This window comes from Silene latifolia, chromosome 11 (assembly GCF_048544455.1).
Source record: "Silene latifolia isolate original U9 population chromosome 11, ASM4854445v1, whole genome shotgun sequence".
In the NCBI taxonomy this organism is placed as follows: domain Eukaryota; kingdom Viridiplantae; phylum Streptophyta; class Magnoliopsida; order Caryophyllales; family Caryophyllaceae; genus Silene; species Silene latifolia.
The window spans coordinates 38,364,676-38,379,949 of NC_133536.1; the positions used below are offsets into that span (position 1 = coordinate 38,364,676).

The 15,274-nt window shown below is 41.6% G+C and overlaps 1 non-coding gene across 1 annotated transcript; it reads left to right on the forward strand.

Annotated features, from left to right (window-relative positions):
* The first annotated feature begins 13,237 nt into the window (after window positions 1-13,237).
* Window positions 13,238-13,343, forward strand: LOC141616109 (small nucleolar RNA R71). The gene has a single exon (XR_012530481.1). It is a non-coding gene; the product is annotated as a small nucleolar RNA R71 (small nucleolar RNA).
* Window positions 13,344-15,274: the final 1,931 nt, after the last annotated feature.

Genomic DNA, 15,274 nt, shown 5'->3' on the forward strand with positions numbered 1-15,274 from the left:
GTTTTGCTTGATAAAAGTCCTCGATCGACCTCCGATCTTGTCGATCGAGTACTTTCTCGATTAGCATACCTCTCGATCGACTAGCATTTCATCGATCGAGCCCTTTTGTTCCTCGATCGAGCACTTTTGTCCCTGGATCGAGGGATTTTTGTTCTGCGACTTTGAAAATTTATTCTTTTTGTTTTAAATTTTCTTTTGGCCTTAATATGTACTTTATACGGATATTGTACACTCGCTATGATTGTGAAACGGTTCACACAAGTACCATTGAGTTATTTTAAAGCGTATTTAAAGTAACGGATTGTAATAGATTAAAATTAAACTGATAGAAGCAGTTTTATCACATAAATTTTAATCGTTAAAAGGTGGTTTGGATAAATTTAACATAATTACAGAATTATGTCACGAATAAATTTGTTTTAGTTGATGCATTTTTTTTATCGTTAATTTTGAATGTTTTTGAATGCTTTTATTACGTATTTATTTATTTTACAAACGGTTGTAACTTAGTGTGGCCTTAGTAGAACGTGTTACCGTAATGATGGAACACGGTCTTGGTTGTATTTTGAGATCTCGTATCTCCGTTTTGGATTTTTCACTTGTAATTACAGTTTTTTATTTAGAATGTAAATAGGTTTATATTTGTAAATTTTAAATTGTAATTTTTGAGAAGACCAAAGATGGAGAACCGGATGCTCACTCCCGCTGCATGGACAAAGATGGAACATCAAGACAAGCTTTTCGGGTCCAACGACGGATTCCAAAGTTGTATTATGTTCTTTTTACTAGGATAGGCCACACTAGGAATTTTATTTACGTATTGCATTCTTTTATTTTTTTTGTAACGATAATATGCATCATATTCCGCCTAAAACCAAACCACCTAATTATTGCATGAAAACTGACACATATAGAGGTCACGAGTTAGTTTTCTTTGACATTCTCATGTCACACGATCTATGCTAAGCCATCACCTAAATTAATTCATTCACGCAGTTGCTAGTTATTCGTTCACTTAAAATGAATTAAAACTTAGTTGATGGGATCTTCCTCGTATAAACCAAAATTGAGAATGGTCTTTATAGGTCAAACTCCAATGAGTCCCTTCTTCGTCGGTAGGCATAATATGACCCCTTCTACGTCGGGTAAGTTGGAACCGATTGACCCATTTTATCTCAACACTATGGTCACTCGTACGATCCTGTGATCATGGTGGACTATAGATAGGATTTACAGAAATCTATCGACCAAGAGTTCTTACGGAAGAATTAGCTAAACAGTTGGCTTATCAATTTACGGAAATTGAGTCTTGGGATCACTTGTATCATTCTTGAGGAAGATCAATTATGCAAGTGCTTGAGTCTACACGTTAAAATACATTTTAAATAGACTTAAATCACCTCGATGAGTTGCTTATTTCGTTTTGTTTTTCTTTCTTTTTCAGTGTAGAACACGAATTTTTAAACTGCTATAACGAAATGGCTGGTCCAACTAACGACCCAATGCCAAGTGCCACATTGGACCGTGAGTCCCGGCTTCGGATCTTCATGAATCGATGAATCGGTCTACTCGATCAAGAATGATGGATCAAACTTCGCGGACCGGGAGGCGGCATTACGGAATCTTGCGCCGCCGCGACGGAAGCTCAAATATCTAATTGAGCCCATCCCGCCAAACCCAGGTCCCACGGCTAGAGCTAATGAGATCGCCAAGTTTAACGATTTCTGTATGGAAGCGGGTGCGATTAAAAACGTACTCATTTTTGCAATGGAACCCAATTTGCAGAAACGCTTCATAGCCCATGGTGCAAACAAGATTTTCACCACGCTCACTAAGGAATTCTCGAAAGCACCGAAAATCGTGACCTATGAGCATACCACTCGCTTCTTTGATGCGAGACTCCAGAAGGGCCAACCAGTTAGCCCACACATTCTCAGCATGATTGAGAATGTCGAGAAGCTGGAGACGCTTGATTGTAAGATCAGCGAGAACATTGTTATTGACCGTATGCTTCATTCACTCCACGATAGTTTTGCGCTCTTTAGAGCGAATTACTATATGAATGATTTGTAGAAAAGTCCCCATGAACTGCACTCTCTCCTCGTACAGACCGAGAAGAACATGAAGTTCAGTGGGAGCATGAAACAGGATGTTCTCGTTGTGTCAAACAAGGGTAAGGGTAAGGGCAAAGCTAAAGCGGACCTAGCAGTAGGTAAGGCGAAGTTTAAGAAGTCAGGTTCAGGCAAGAGTGGGCCTGGTGAGTCGAGCACCTCATCAGGCGCGAGAAAGAGCAAGAATGAAAACATGGAATGCCATCATTACCACAAGACTGGCCATTGGAGGCGTACATGTCCTGTCTATCATGAGGACATAAAAGCAGGTCACGTTAAACATGTTGGTATGTCTTCTTCTACTTTTATTCATATGATTGAGATTAACCACGCAAGTTACGGAACTTGGGTACTAGATACTGGTTGTGGTTCTCATCTGTGTAATCATGTGCAGGGGCTCCGAAACATCGAACCCCTCGTAAAGGGTGAGCTGGACCTGCGTGTCGGGAATGGAGCACGAGTGGCTGCCGTCTCGAGGGGAACATATGTGATCCAGCTTCCTAGCGGATTTGAGTTATTTTTATATAACTGCTATTATGTACCCAGTCTTTCTAAAAACATTATTTCAGTTTCTGCACTTGATAAACTTGGATTTTCATTTGTAATAGAGAATAATACTTGCATTTTCTCATTACACGATATGATTCTACTGCAAAGGCGGTCTCCATGAATGGAATTTATGTTTTAGATCAGACCACCGAAATATTACACGTAATGAATAAAAAGTTAAAGGTTGGTGACAAAGATCAAACGTATCTATGGCACTGCCGTATGGGACACATTAATGTGAAACGCGTAAAACAGCTCATAAAAAATGGAGCTATCTCGGCTTTTGATTTTCAATCATTTGGCACGTGTGAATCATGTCTCATCGGTAAGATGACTCGTATTTCCTTCAAAGGTGTTGGAATGCGCGCTGCTGACCTATTAGGACTCATACATACGGATGTGTGTGGACCTATGTCAATCACCGCACGAGAAGGCTATAGGTATTTCATCACTTTCACGGACGATTTAAGTAGATATGGCTATGTCTACTTAATGAAGCACAAAAGTGAATCCTTTGAGAAATTCAAAGAATACCGAACAGGTACGTAACCTCTTGGGTAGAAAGATTAAAACACTGCGTTCAGATCGTGGTGGCGAGTATCTTTCTCACGAGTTTGATCAACACCTTAAGGACTGTGGGATTGCCTTACAGTTAACTCCACCTGGAACACCTCAGTTGAATGGTGTGTCCGAACGGAGAAATCGAACTCTACTTGATATGGTTCGATCCATGATGAGTCACACGGTATTACCTGATTCATTATGGGGTTATGCTCTTCTGTCAGCTGCTCTAATACTTAACCGAAGTCCGTCTAAAGCTGTTGACAAGACTCCATATGAACTATGGAAGGGAACGATCCCTAACTTGTCCTTTATACGGGTTTGGGGCTGCGAGGCTTATGTCAAGTGGAGACACGAGGATAAGCTCAGCCCGCGATCGGTCAAGACATACTTTATAGGTTATCCTAAAGGAACACTAGGTCATTACTTCTATTCGCCAACCGAACAACGCGTTTTTGTTGCGGCTAGTGCGACATTCTTAGAGAAGGAATTTCTCGAGAATGCAAAGAGTGATAGAACCTTCGACCTGTCGGAGATTCCAGAACCAAATACCGAGCAACCATTGGAGGAACCAATTCCTTCAATCCCGGCTGCGGTTAATATTCCTGAGGAACCTAGGAGGTTGGGAAGAGTCTCTATTCCTCCGGACAGATACATTGGTATGGTCGAGGAACATGACATAGATGACATTCTACTCTTAACGAGTAGTGAACCCGCAACCTATAAAGGTGCCATGACCAGTTCTGACTCAAAGCTATGGCTTGAGGCCATGCAATCCGAGATGGACTCCATGTATGAGAACAACGTGTGGGATCTTGTTGACTTACCTGCTAAGGTTCGTCCCCTTCAATGCAAATGGCTTTACTAGATAAAGCATTCTGTGGAAGGTCAACAAGATATCTACAAAGCACGACTAGTTGCTAAAGGTTTCACCCAAGTGCCAGGTTTGCACTACGATGAAATTTTTGCACCCGTAGTCATGCTGCGTTCCATTCGGATTATCTTAGCGATTGCCGCTTTTCATGACTATGAAATTTGGCAAATGGACGTGAAAACCGCCTTCTTAAACGGCTTTTTGGAGGAAGAGTTGTACATGGTACAACCCGAAGGTTTCATCGATCCAGAACATCCTAAGAAAGTATGCAAACTTAAGCGTTCCATTTATGGACTTAAGCAAGCATCTCGGAGTTGGAATCATCGCTTCGACCAAGTGATTAAAGAAAATGGATTTACTCGATCGGTCGAGGAACCATGTCTTTATATCAAGTCGAGTGGGAGCAAGATTGTCTTCCTAATATTATATGTCGATGACATACTCCTGATTGGGAATGACATACCTCTCTTAACTTCGGTGAAAGTATGGTTGAAAAACCATTTCCAGATGAAAGATCTGGGTGAGGCACAAAGAATTCTGGGCATCCGTATCTATCGAGATAGATCACGTCGGATGTTATCTCTCAGTCAGGAGTCTTACATAGACAAGATCCTAGAGAGATTCAGCATGACTAACTCCAAAAGGGTTTCTTCCTATGGCTCCAGGTGCATTTGAGCGGTCTCGGGCACCAGAGACACCGGAAGAAAAAGAGCGCATGACACGGATTCCTTATGCTTCGGCTATAGGATCAATCATGTATGCCATGATATGCACACGTCCGGACGTGGCATATGCATTGAGTATGACAAGTCGATTCCAACAACATCCAGGTGAATCACATTGGATGGTTGTCAAGGACATTTCTAAGTACCTACGGAGGACTAAAGATTGGGCATTGACTTATGGAGGCGATCAAAAGCTATGCGCAACCGGTTACGCAGACGCTAGCTTTCAAACGGATCGAGATGACTCGAAATCTCAGTCTGGATTCGTTTTTACTCTTAATGGCGCTGATCACCGGAAGAGTTCCAAACAAACTGTTATTAAAGCAGATTCTACGACTGAGTCCGAGTACTATGCCGCGTCTGAAGCTACAAAGGAAGCGATATGGATGCGTCAATTCTTACATGGACTATCTGTAGTGCCTAGTTCGAATGACCCGATCACCATCTATTGCGACAATAGTGGTGCCATCTTCCAAGCTAAGGAGCCAAAGTCTAGCAATAAGTCTAGACATGTACAACGGAAAGCTCATCTAATCCGGGATTATGTGGAGCAAAAGGAAGTAGTGATAGAAAAGATTGCTACAGATGATAACATAGCAGATCCTCTCACTAAACCATTACGACAAGATAAGCATGAAGGGCATGTTAATTCCATGGGAATTAAACGTGTTCCTGAGTTGTAGTACTCTTTCATGGATTAGATTCATTCTCTTTTGTACTCTATACGACATCATCGTTTTGATATTTATATATTTTGTTTTTCATGTGGAATTGTGCGACTTTTTTGAACACCACAAAGTGAACTGAACAAACATTATATTTTTAGTCCTTAATTGCCCACATGAGCTGATAACTCTGGCAATTATTTTGTGACGTTGGTTGATGGTGGGTTCAACGAGCCATAAGTCAACCGGTTGACTGACCAATCACAGAGGCGATTTATACGGATATTTCGTAGGACACAATTGTGACATCGACGTGGAGTCCTAAATGTTTTATAACATTCGGTGCCCGGTCGTGGATAGGACCTCCATGGTGATCCTAAGAGTCGATTCTTTTGACTATCGACTGTCTCTTGAGACTAAGGCAGATTTTGGGTGACTTTGATTTCTTTCTCACGGTCATCCGTAACAGGGGGCCAAGTAGATTTTTTTCTGGGTCATTTCATGCTGTGCTTAGATCGGAAGGAGTCGAGTTGAAGGAAATATTCACCTTTATCAGTGTACTCGATATTTCTCGGGGCCACTCGAGGAGTCAGAATCGAAATGCATGGCCATGCTCGGATACGGATTCGCTTTATCAGTTAAGTTACTCTCTAGTCGGGGAAACCACTCAAGATACAGATCGATTGTAAAATACAACCTTTGCGGATCCGGATCTGCAAATTGTTTTACATTGAGTGGGAGAAATTTTTAAATGAATATGAGAATCGGTTATCGGTTATTAATACATCGACTAGTAACACCTATAGGATACGTTTGAGAGATATAGGATACGTTTGAGAGATATGACAGTATGAAAATACAGTCATGTTGATGCCAATTATGACTAACCAGTTAGTCGGAGTTATTGACTAGTAATTAGTCAAACGCGATGTTGAGACAATTATTTAATACGGATTAAATAATATGGGCTAAGGAAATAATTAAACATTAATTAGTAAATTAAATATAAACGATTATATTTAATTAATGTATATTGAATTAATTATACAATATTGTCTTTGTCGGACATGTATTAATATTTAGACTAATCCGTGTTACTAGTCGATGTATTAATAACCGATAACCGATGACAGTTTATAATAAAACCCGTCATATACATTTTTAGCGGAATTGATCGGACCACGAGTTAATAATGAGGAGAAAGTGGAAAGCCCACTCCCTCCTCCATGAGACCCGCGGACCGAGGCAACAAAAGGAGAGGCTCCCACTCCTTTTGACCTATTCATTCATTTTTGACAAAAACATTAGGGTTTCAGGGTGTTCTTCTCTAAAATTTCTAGATCTCACATCGAATAACCTCACAATAGCTTTCTCAATATTGCAAGTCAATTAGAGAGCATTTCTAGCACAAGGGCATAGTCTCAGACGGTCTTGGGTGCAACGATTAGGAGGAAATCTCTGTTGATTTATGTTCTTTACGCCGCGCAACAAAGGACCCGAGGTTGATTCGTAATCTTTATCGTTTTCTATTGTATTTCGTTTATGACCATATTTCACATGTTAAATTTACGTTATAATCCTTAAATTTAAAGGGTCTTATACGGATATTACCCCACACCAAACTCCTCCAAAGTCATCGAAAAAGTCCGGTTGAACAACCGTAAAGACACAGAAGAACTGGTGGGGGCGGCGTCGTGTGCCCCGGAGGAGAAGGTGAAGGAGCTGAGGAACTCAAGACTCAGCTCCAGAAAGGTACGGCCACTCATAGTAATGAGTCCGGCCATCCCCGTGCCTCGTAAAAGCTCACAAACTGACTCGTAGATGCCGAGTCTCTCAAGTGTCGGTTTATCTAAAAACCGGGTAGGTAAAAACTCACAGCCTAGGAGGTTATAAAACCTCTTACGATGTATACCGTTAACGAAAATTACCTGCGGGTAGTCTGGGTGAGAGTCGAGGAAGTTATCCCCTCGAACAGTGACCGTGCCAGAAGGAGCAGCTGAAGTGGAAGTGCTAGGAGCTGGAGTAGAACGGGAACGCCCACGACCTCGGCCCCGGCCTCTAGAACCCGAAGTAGTAGCCCGTCCAGTGACGGTGCGAGGAACTAGGGCTGCTCTAAAAGCAGCTACAACTGCAGGTGAGTCTGCCACAGGTGTGCTCACCGTGGCTGGAGTAGAGGTTGTGGCTGCTGTGACCACCACTGACGAAGAAAGACTAGCAGCAGTGCTAGCAGTGGTGGTGGCTGTGACTAAAGTGGCAGCCGAAACGGAGCTAGCAGCAGTGCTAGCTGGCGTAAAAATAGTACCGGCAGCTGAAACTACGAACACAGAAGTGCTTGCTGGTGCGGAGACGGTAGTAACAGCAGGGACTACCGTCTCAGACAGAGACAAAGACGGACTGGCAGAAGAGCTCGACGAAGGCATTGAGCTAGAGTCCATCCTGAATAAATAGGGCAGGGGAATTTGATAAGAATAAGACATGAAACAGCGTGAAACAGCATGAATTCGGCATGAAAATTCCCCTAACCAGTCGAAAAAAATTCGACTTACAGCACAAAAAATCCCAACTTTCCTCCAGAAATTCGAATAAAAGTGTGTAAACAGCGATAGGGCGAGGTAGCAAGCATCAACAAACAGCAATTAAGCAACAAATGAAGTTGACTAAGCATTTGACAGCAGCAAAAACCAAGTCTTACAGTCGAAAACCAGGTTTCAGTCGAAAATTTTGACTGTAAAGACCCCTAAACGCGAATTTCGCGCAAAATTCGAATTAAACATGTAAGAATCAATGAGGCATGGGAATTAATTTTTTTTTTGATAAAATGTAAGCTTTTCATTAAATCAAAAGGAGAACGTGACCATACATCGTGTTAAGACGACCCAAAGTATTGGGCCAAACAAAAACACGCGACAACGAGTAAGAAAACCAGACTGGCCCAAGGCTTACTTACAACCACCGACAAAAACAAAACTCTTACCCTATTTCCTTTTAACAACAAATCCCAGGAGAGAGAGAAAAAGAGACAGCGGCGCCATCTTCACCCTCCACACAAATCATAGATCCACTGATCCTGCACCTCCTTCCTCCTTGTCACTGTTTTAGTTAGCCAAATCTTCATCTCTTTGATGATTCCAGTAGCCATAGTTTCTGGTCTGACAACCGTAGACTCATGCTTGCTGCGATTCGGTGCCATATGGAATACATCATAGCATTGATGATTCCATTGATAGTGTCCTTGCTATCCCTAGATCCAATGATGTTATTCCGCCAATCCGTCATATCGTCTCGAGGTAAGCTGAAACCCATCCATTGCTCAACTCTATTAATGATTCTTTGAATATATTCACAGAAGAAAAAAAGATGATCTAAGGAATCGTCCCCATCTCCACATATAAGGCAGGTAGTATCAATGTCTAATCCAAAACTTTTCAGTTTTTCATGAGTGTTCAAACCTTTATGGAAATAAATCCATGCTAGCAGACTGTGTTTAGGAATAGTCATTTGATTCCATACCAGAGATGACCAAGAGACCTGGTCATTTTTATGTCGAAGATACTCGTATCCTTTGGCAATAATGTACGTTTTACCAGGGATGTTATCCCATTGCTGTTGTAAATAGGGGACAATAAGAAGGTCCCTCACTTTACAGACTTTCCTCCAGTACCAGCTGGTGTCTTGAGTCGAGTCATAAGTTTTCCAGTCCTGTGCTTTAAGATAAGTGTGACTAACCCACTTAACCCAAAGATGATCAGCCTTTGCATAGAGCCACCACAAAAGTTTACCCAACGCAGCCTTGTTCCAAACCAGATCGTCTTTAAGTCCCAGACCCCCCTCAGACTTAGGCTTACAGACTTTGGACCACCCCACCAAAGGGGTCCTTATGTAATCAGTGGACCCATCCCAGAGAAAATTTATGCATATTGTTTCTATACGTGCTATGACTCCACTTGGCAGAATGAACATTTGAGCCCAGTAATTGTGATAAGTTTTCAAAACAGACTTGATTAGAACGAGCCTACCAGCATAAGACAACTTCTTGGTGCCTAGACCCCTGATTTTATTCATGAGCTTCTCAATTATGGGAGTACAATCATGAGCAGTCAATCTAGTAGTTTTGATGGGGACTCCCAGGTATTTAAAAGGGAGTTTCCCTTCCACACACCCAGAGACCTGGAGAATATCATGTTTAATATCTTCATTGACCCCATTAAAATATACATTAGACTTCCCCTTACTCATCTTCAAACCTGAAGCAATAGAAAAAGTAGAGAATGTCCTGAGGATTACCATGATGGATTGCACATCTCCTTTGCAAAAGAGAAGGAGGTCGTCTGCAAACATCAAATGGGTGAGTCTCAGAGGCTTACACAATGGATGATAATGAAAAACCATTGTCTCTGTGGTAAAAGCTAGAAGCCTGGTTAGGTACTCCATGCACACCGTGAAAAGCAGGGGAGAGAGGGGGTCACCCTGTCTAAGCCCTCTCTTCCCTTCAAAGAAACCAAAGCTATCTCCATTTAAAACAAGTCAGGATGGCCGAGGCATGGGAATTAAGCATCAAGTAGTGTAAATTAAACAAGGAAACGAAATTTTAGTCGAAAATTTCGACCCAAAACTAAAATCGAAACCCTAATTCTTAATACACTTCATAAAAGGCATAATTAATGAAATTAAATTCAATAAGGTGTAGGAATTACTTACTTGATGCTAGAGATCCTACAAAGAAGAATTAATCGACAAGAAATAAGCAAATTAGGCGATTTTTTGAACGAAAACCGCGGAACCCTAATTCCTTCAATAAACCGAGTAAAGCAACACGAATCAAGGGGAAAGTAGAGGGCTTTTGTCGATTAATTAACAATGAACACAATGTAGGTGACGGATTTGGTAAAAGGGCAAGAAAAATGAGGATTTGGGGGTGTTTTTAATCGCAAATAGGAAGGGATGTCGAAAAATTGGGGAAAAAATGAAATAAGAATCAAAAGTAAAGGAGTTAAAGGAAAAACTCCCTGCGTCTCTTGCGATTTCACTCGATCGAGTGGTTTAGAACTACTCGATCGAGGACTTTAATGATCCATCTACTCGATCGAGTAGAAATTTACTCGATCGAGAACTCCCCATTTCTGCTTTACTCGATCGACTGATATGGCCTTTACTCGATCGAACAGAATCCACTCGATCGAGTACTTTTTGTACTCGATCGAGCTCTTTTTCTCGTGTAAGCTCCTGAATTCGTCATTCTTCCTTTAAATTTGCGTAAAATTCCCCAAACCTGCATAGAAACACTTGCAAAAATATCCCAAAATACCAAATACGCAAAGTAACAATCTATAGTCTCTATCTACGCTAAAAAATATCTAAATTCTAATCGTCCTAAATAAAAGCAATATAAGAAATTCAACGGAAATTCAAAATTTTTTTATACAAGTTGGTACACGAGGCATTTCCCCGCTCACTTCCCAAAGCAATGTAGTAGCCCCTCGAAGGGCTTCTGACTGGAGGACGTCACCTCAGCAAAATTGATTGTCCCCTTCAGCTTCCATGAGCTTGAACTTGAATCATTAGGAGGAGAATAGTTCACATCCACATATGCGCGAACTTTTCTCACCGGCTTTAACACTGTCACTCCCACTTTGACTGACATTAATTGCACAATGCCCTTTGACAGCTCCTTCATTGTTTTCATCTGTACCTGTAGCAAGGAAAACAGACGAACTTTCCTCCTTTTTGCTCTCAACCTGAGGCGGAGGGGTCACAATAGCAGCGCAATGCTCCAAATTTTCATTTGGAGTGTCAATAATAGGGTCAATAGAAGAGAGGGCATTGCAAGGCTGAGCTTGCATGGGAGCCCTCCAAAACTTAAACTGATGGAATATCAGCTCCTCGTCCCTAACCTGAAAATTCAATGTCTTGCCCCCGACGTCTATTACTGCACGGGCAGTAGATAAGAATGGTCTCCCTAAAATAATAGGGGTATGTGCATCTTCGGGGATGTCAAGTACAACGAAGTCAACGGGAATAAAGAACCTCCCGATCTTAACAGGTACGTCTTCTATTACACCTAGTGGCCGTGATATGCTACGGTCGGCCATCTGAACAGTCATGTTGGTGCAATTAAACTTTGTCAAACCAAGTCTCTTAGCTACAGACAACGGTAAGGCACTCACGCTAGCGCCAAGATTGCATAACGCGTTATCAATCAAGTGGGTACCAATATGACACGGAATCGAAAAACTACTCGGGTCTGACTATTTGGGAGGTAACTTATTCTGAACTTGGGCCGTCCCTACCTCAGTCAAGGCTACCGTCTCATTATCACTAATGTGCCTCTTACGCGATAAAATTTCTTTTATAAATTTAAGGTTAGAGGGTAACTATGTCAGCAGTTCGGCAAATGGCACAGTGACCTGCAAGCTTCTCAGGATCTCAGCAAATTTGCCGAATTGTTGATTAGCTTTAGTACTCTGTAGACGCATCGGGAAGGGAACCGTGATGGGTATCTCGAGTCCCTTGTTTCTCTCTTCCAACGTGTCAGCCGTATCAAGCTTTGTATCCTTTGGACGCTTCTTTCCTCTTGAACGAGGTATTTCAGGCGATTTCTCACTCGATCGAGCACTAGCAGGCTCTCGATCAAGCTGTCCATTATCCATACTACTCGATCGACCAAAATTCCCATTCGATCGAGTAGTTTCTTCAACAGCATCACTCGATCGAGTAGAAATTTCACTCGATCGAGCAGTTGCATTTTCCTGTTCACTCGATCTAGTAGAAATTCCACTCGATCGAGCACTTTCTTCAGCAATTCTACTCGATCGACCTCCAGAAACTAGTCGATCGAGTACTTTCTTAGCCGTCAGCTCATTTCCTTTGACAGAACACTGTTCATCAGCTATTATTTCCTTCCTCGGGTCTGATTTAAACACTTCCGGTCCCTCATATGAACGACCGCTTCTCAAATTAATTAAATTTACCGTCTCATGTGGATTTTTGTTAGTTTTTGACGGTAATTGACCCGGATTCTTTGTGGACTGGTTAGCGGCTAACTGGGCAACTTGAGTTTCAAGTGCCTTGATAGAAGCATCTTTTTGTTGGTCGCTTAACTTCCACTGCTTTGTTAAAGACTGCAACATAGTCTTCAACTCACCTATCTCACTTACCCCACCAGAAGACGAGGCACCTTGATTAGGTGTAGGAAAGGAAGGAGGCTTCTGAAAGCCTTGTTGAGTCTTATGTGGAGGGACATATGATCTTCTTTGGTGCGGAGGAGGAGGGGTAGGATTGAGCACATTTTGACTAGCCCACCTCAAATTGGGATGGACTGCCCCTTGGTTATTATAATAGGAACCCCCTCCTTGCCTGTATTGTTGAAAGGCAATGACTTGTTCCTTCTCTGTAAGACAGCCAATAGCAGTGTGACCGTCATTGCTACCACACCTCTCACATGTGACGGTGTCCCCTCTAGTAAGCATATGGACCGTCTGAGGCTCCCCAGCAGAATGTAACTCCAACTTATCAAATCTAGCATTCATGGCTTCCAGCTAAGCCACAACTTGCTTATCGACTGCATAAACTGTTCTAATACCATCCCTCGAGTTTCCATATTTAGCACTGTGGTTTGCCATCTCTTCAATAAGGGCCCATCCCTTATCATCGTCGGTATTCTCTTGGAATCTCCCATTAGATTCCGCATCAAGTATGGCTCTATGATTATCATACAGCCCATTATAGAACTGGTTAGATAGAAACCACGGGTCAAAACCATGGTGTGGAAGAGACCTCACCAACTTCTTGAAACGGGACCATGCTTCATAGAGAGTCTCATCAGGTGCCTGCTTGAAACTCGTAATCTTTGCCCTCAGCTGATTGGTGCGCTGAGGAGGGAAATATCTCTTATAAAAAGTAAGAGCAAGGGTCTCCCAGTTTGTAACCCATGTGGCCGTACGGTCCAAGTCAGTCAGCCACTCCCTGGCTGCATCGGTCAAAGAAAAAGTAAATAGAACTTCCTTAATCTTGTCTTGAGTTACCCCCTTTGTGGCGGGGATAGTAGAATAGTAGTCCGTAAAGACCTCCATGTACCTCCTCGGGTCTTCACCTGCCACACCTCTATAGAGATTTCTCCCCACCAGATTGATATAGGAAGGACGGATGTCAAATGTATTCCCATCCTCAGTCTGGAGATTGAAACCTTTAGGAATATACGATGCTTTAGGCTCCGAGTGACTAGCAATGTTCGGCATCTTTACTGGTTGATTGGCAGAAATAGGAATGTCTTCTTCTAAAGACTGGTCTTCTGCGAAAAGAGAATGATGTAGCTCTGGCTCGAAAGTACTCAAGTCTTCCTTTTGTGATTTTCTCTGCTGACGGAGTCTATGCCTGAATAGTCTCTCTAGCTCTGAATCAGCTGAAACTAACTCAAACCTGTCTGACCTGGGCATAAACAACACTGAAAGAAAATAAATAAGAACAGCCTAAAGGAATAAAAAAATTCCCTGAGACGGATAAAATAAACGAAACAAAGACAGATAGGGTAATTGCCTCCCCGGCAACGGCGCAAAAATTTGATACGTCTGTTGTGTACCTATAAAAAATAAACTAACTAAACTAACTATATAGCTAGGGAAGTCAGGTCGATTCCTCAGGGAGGCAAGATATCTGTAGAAGTCCGTCTATTTGGTCACAAATGGGGGGTGTTTAAATTGGTTTTCTAAACTAAAAGGTTAAAAGGAAAGAGAAGCAGAGATAAGAGCAATAAAGGCAAGAAAAAAGAATTAAACTATCAGATTGAGAAGGGTCATGTCAGGATTTCGGTTCACTGCAGTAGTCCAGTGACTCAACTGTAAACAACTTAGACAAATTAATGCGAGACGGATATGGAAAGGTCCTTCCGGCCCACTTTCTACTCTAAACTTCCACTAACTTAACTTCCGTCCTCGTCAGGATAGTCTACTGTTCATAGCAGGCCTATTTAGTCTAATCTTCCGATCCAGGATTAAATTTAGCCAGATTAAAGGGTGACTCAGAAGCGTGCACTCAACTAAATCGGTAAAATACAGTTAAATTGCTATGGTGACAGAATCTCACAATTTATTCATCTAACCTATTTACTACATCGTCACATTTCTACCGTAGATCCCCTAATCCCAACATGAATTAGATTTAGCTACTCATATCGCTATTAATATTATCAAAACTAACAACAAACAATGAACTAACAATAAACATAATGAAATAATAAATAAAGTGCATAAAAGAGAATTAGGGCAGAAAGTAAATGAAGCAAAACAAGTAATTAAAGCAAATGAAATAAAGATTATTATTAAGAAAGGAGAAAGAGATTACAATCGTGCGAATCCGGCATAAAGAACGACAAAATTCAAGCGAAATAACCCCGGAAGCAAAGTTACAGTGAAGAATGAAAATGATAGATGAAAAACTGAAATAAAGTGTCGATGATGATAATAGATGATAAATTGATAGCTAATGAACTAGTAACGTAATGCTTAAATAGAAAATAAACTAAGTCCAAAAGCTAAAACAAGCTTACGGGCTAATTAAAGCCCACGCCAGCAGAAACCACTCGATCGAGTCGATTAAATCCACTCGATCGAACAAAACACCAGAAAATCTACTCGATCGAGTAGATTAGTTACTCGATCGAGTAACCTCTCTTTTCAGCACTTCTGGATCGAGTAAATAACTGCTCGATCGAACAACTAAGGCCATAAAAACCACTCGATCGAGTAATTAAAATAACTCGATCGAGTCTTCTCCCTTCAAATCAGCCCAGTCTCG